General features: G+C 39.3%; 1 pseudogene; it reads left to right on the top strand.

The window, feature by feature from the left end:
* Window positions 1–1,601: 1,601 nt before the first annotated feature.
* On the top strand, window positions 1,602–3,928 carry LOC115261993 (piggyBac transposable element-derived protein 4-like; annotated as a pseudogene).
* Window positions 3,929–4,390: the final 462 nt, after the last annotated feature.

Here is a 4,390-nt window from a genome sequence, read left to right as displayed (position 1 = left end):
AAGGTGATTGTTCGCATAATAACATAGTAACGGTAACAATTCTAACTTTTTCGTACGAAACGTAATGTTTTAGATTGAATAACCATGAGTTCCGAAGAAAGTTGTGAGGATGAGGCAGACGAGCTTTCCGGCGATCAAACAATATCCGACATTTTGTCAGAAGATGACAGTCTTGTGGATATCGAAGCTTCGGTTCCTCGTCGGGATAGTGAAAAAGCGATTTTTTATTACGGAAAGAATGGGATCAAATGGAGTAAGAAGAGTTCTCATAGCACGCCTGGAGAATTCGACCATTCGAGGCATTGCTTGAATGATAGCGCAACTAAAATTCAGTCGGCTAAGGATGCTTTTCAGCTCTTCTTTCCCGACAACTTGATCAGCTTGATGGTGAAATATACCAACATGTATGCTCGTCGTAGACATAACCGTGGTCGTTCAAAGTGGAAGGATGTTTCCGTTCCCGAGATGAAGGCGTTTATTGGCGTGCTGATTGCGGCAGGTAGGATGCACCAAAATAATTTGAATAGTAAACTCCTATGGGCGGACGACAGTGTTTGGGCACCTCAGTTTTACAAGCTGGCTATGTCTCGAAACAGATTTAGTGAAATATTCATAAATTGGCGGTTTGACGATCGAAGTACCCGGTCACGTCGATTTAAAGCATCTCAGGATAAATTGGAACCTGTGAAGATATTCTATGAAACAGTTGTCGATCGATGCATCAAAGTTTACAATCCTGGAAAGAATTTGACAGTCGATGAGCGGCTGTGCACATACCGCGGTAAGGTTTCAAACTTCTTGGCAAAGTATCAAATGATGAATTATAAAATAACATTTGTGCATCATTTTGCTTTAAATTTTCACAGAAGTTTTATGTAAGGCTCGAGTGTCCTTAGTAATCCAACACTGCGCATTTTCAAATGAGTTTATCAAAACTGCTGAAATTTTGCAAGAAAATGTCTGCGCTTATAATAATTGTTTACAAAATTTCATCAAATAGCTACTTATTAGACCTTCAATATGCAGATGAAATTTGTATGGTATAAAATGCGTGGCATGAGCGTCTTTGAGCAACAGTTGAAAGTATTGCTCCAATTGTTTTTCCAATTTTTTTACTAGCAATAAGGATATAGGGGATTTTTATTTTATTTTCGGCAGTTTTGTTTATTATTGGGTATATTCTAAATTAAAAGTTATCCTTGAAGCTCTCGTTATCTAACTGGATAATACAAACAAGTTTCAAGCAATTTGGCCGACAAAAACCTCTTATGATGAAGAAAACAAAACCATCGAAAATACTCAAAGTCACTCCATTGAAATATTTTGAGTTACATTTTTGCCATTTTTACCAATACGTTGCAAAGTTACAGCAGTGCTTCATGTCCCCAGATTCAGATAGCGGCTGATTCAAACTTTATATCCTTTTCGTTATTTTTTTTATATCCTTTGCGTAAATAAAAAAATCTGAATCTACATTAAAATTATGTTTACAAAACAGCAAAATGCTCACAAATGATCTCATAAAAAATAACTACATGTTGAAGTATCATGTTTGCTCTTGATGGACTTTCAGGACATGTCCCTTTCCGGGTTTACATGACATGAAATCCAAACCTGGAAAATATGGAGTGAAGTTTTGGTGCTGTTCATGCGTCGACTGTCAATACATATCCAATTTTCAAATTTACACGGGTAAAAAGGGCGAAACACCAGAAAAGGGGCAAGGAAAACGTGTGGTGCTAGACTTGCTTCAGCCGTTCCTCAACTCATGGCGTGAAGTAACAACAGATAACTTCTTCACATCGCGGGAGTTAGCGGAAGACCTATGGAAACAAAAGACACTCATAACTGGAACCCTCCGACAAAATAAACCAGACCTTCCCGCAGAATTTGTGTCGGTTAAAGGACGAGAGCAGAACTCGGTTCTGGTGGGGTACAACAACCATTGCGCCGTAACATCATTTGTCGAAGGTAAAAAGTCTAAAACCTGTTGTTGTGCTCACTACCAATCACGAAGCTACCGAAAAAAGCTCAAATAAACCAGCGATTGTTATTCATTATAACAAAACGAAAGGGGCAGTCGACACAGGTGATTTCGTCACCCGAAACACGAATTGTTCCCGAAAAACTAGAGTGTGGTCGAAAAAAGTAATTATGGAGATTATCAATATAGCTTGCCTCAATGGAAGTTGCGTCTACAGAAAAGTGTTTGTTCCGGAGAATCACTTATGGCGATCAGAGTTCTTGAAACGCTTATTTAACGAACTGATTCAAGAGAATGTTTTGATTCGGAGTGAAAACCGGTACATTGGATCTAACATGAAAAAATCATTGAAAGATTTCAGCAGTCAAATGGCGGTTTATAACAAAAGAGATAAATGTTGCTCATCGTCTAAAAGCTTAAGAAAGTGTGTTAAATGTAAGCAAAAGTTATGCCTTAAGCGTGGAAAAGTCATCAAAATCATTATTTGCGTAAATTGCCGAAGGCAGCATTCCCAAACTTTTCGAGTACAGACGGTAAATCTTAAACGAAAAAGATGTGAACTATGCAAGAGAGACAGAAAAACGATGACTACTTGCTCGTATTGCGCGGTGTTCGTATGTGGAAACTGTAGTAGAACTACATAGGGATTTATTTGTCATAAATGCAAGGCATAAACGGGTACATCAGCATTGTGACATAGCATACGTTTTTCAAATAAAGTTTAGAGCAAAGAGTAAACAAGTTTTATTTATCTTGATGACGAAACTTTGTGAACCGCTTCATAAAACATTTCTCGTGGATGTATGTAGGGTGACAAAGGTTATTATCGGCAGGTTTGTTCTCTTCGTCATGGTTTTTTTTTGTGGGCCAAATTGCTAGAAATTTGGGCATACAACTCAGCTTAGTTGGGAAGGATTGGAGGCCAACTTTTAGATCAACAGGTTCCATAAAAAAAACCATGACGAAGAGAACAAAACTGCCGAAAAAACGTAAGTACCTCTATGTACAGTGATCGATTTTTCTTCATCGACTTCACCGAATTTCTTTTGGATTTTTTCCGAGAAACACTTTCAGTTTTCGGATGGCTTCTAGATGTAGCCCGCTGCGACAAGAACAAGCGTCTACAACAACAAACGCAACCGAATATTATTTGATCCGAACACCCCAACTCCCCCAATTGATGTCCATCTCAGTCAAGGCATGAATTCGCTAAGTTTATCAAATTTCCATAGAAATAGTTTTGAGAGACCTTTTTATTGACATTGAGTTTATGAAGTCCACAGAGATGTCACACAAATAAAAGATGTGATTAGATTTCATCTACAGCTCAATGAACTCAAGGCCTGACTTTTGCCAGGCCGATGTAGTATTGGTTTCGAGAGCTAACTATTGTTTTCCGCGTGTAAAAAACTCGTTATTGTCCGTCTATGGTTCTCTGAAGTCAAGGCATGACTTCGCTTAGGTTATCACATTTTCCTAGGGATAGTTGTGCAAGACCTTTTCCCTGACACATGGTGGAATATGAGTTTATGAAGTCCACAGAGATCCCACACAGGTAAAAAATGTGATTACAGTTGATCTATAGCTCAATGAACTCAAGGCCTGACTTTTGCCAGGCCATCCCGGGTACTCAGGAATCTAGTCGAGGAACTTATTTACTCCTGTTCGATGCAGTATTGGTTTCTGGAGCTAACCAAAGTTTTCCGCGTGCAAATAACTCTCATTTTTGTCCATCTATGGTTCTCTGAAGTCAAGGCATGACTTCGCTTGGGTCATCACATTTTCCTAGGAATAGTTGTGTGGGACCTATTTATTGACACATGATCGAATATGAGTTTATGCAGTGCACAGAGGTTCCACATAGGTAAAACATGTGATTACAGTTTATCTACAGCTCAATGAACTCAAGGCCTGACTTCAGCCAGGCCATCCCGGGTACTCAGGAACAGGGAATGAAATTATCAGCAAATTGAGACGAAAAACGGCGTTTTTCGAGCAACCGATTTTTTCTGTTTTTACTTGTCCTGTGAGAAATGTTTATCGGTCGTTGCTGTTTGTCCACGATCAAAGATAGCCGAAAACTGGAAATCTCTCTTTTCATTTTCGCTATCCAACTTTATCGCCTGCAAAGTTATCGCGATAACTATCAGAAGGCAAATAACAAAAATTTGCCGTTAACGGGATTCGAACCTAGACCCTCCACAAAAATGTATATGAGCGCGCACCATAACCACTCGACCACACAAGCTGCTCGAGAGAGGACAGAAATTTTATACATAGAAGCTACAGCCGGTGACGACGTGACTACGGAAAGGCGAACAAAGAGCAGAAAGCAAACCAGTCAGCTTTTCATTGGAGATGATAATCGATTTTCGGCGCTGCGGAACGAGCGAAAACACATTCTCG

This window comes from Aedes albopictus, chromosome 1 (assembly GCF_035046485.1).
Source record: "Aedes albopictus strain Foshan chromosome 1, AalbF5, whole genome shotgun sequence".
Taxonomy (NCBI): domain Eukaryota; kingdom Metazoa; phylum Arthropoda; class Insecta; order Diptera; family Culicidae; genus Aedes; species Aedes albopictus.
The sequence above is the reverse complement of the archived record's forward strand: the minus strand, read 5'-3'. Positions and strand labels throughout refer to the sequence as shown.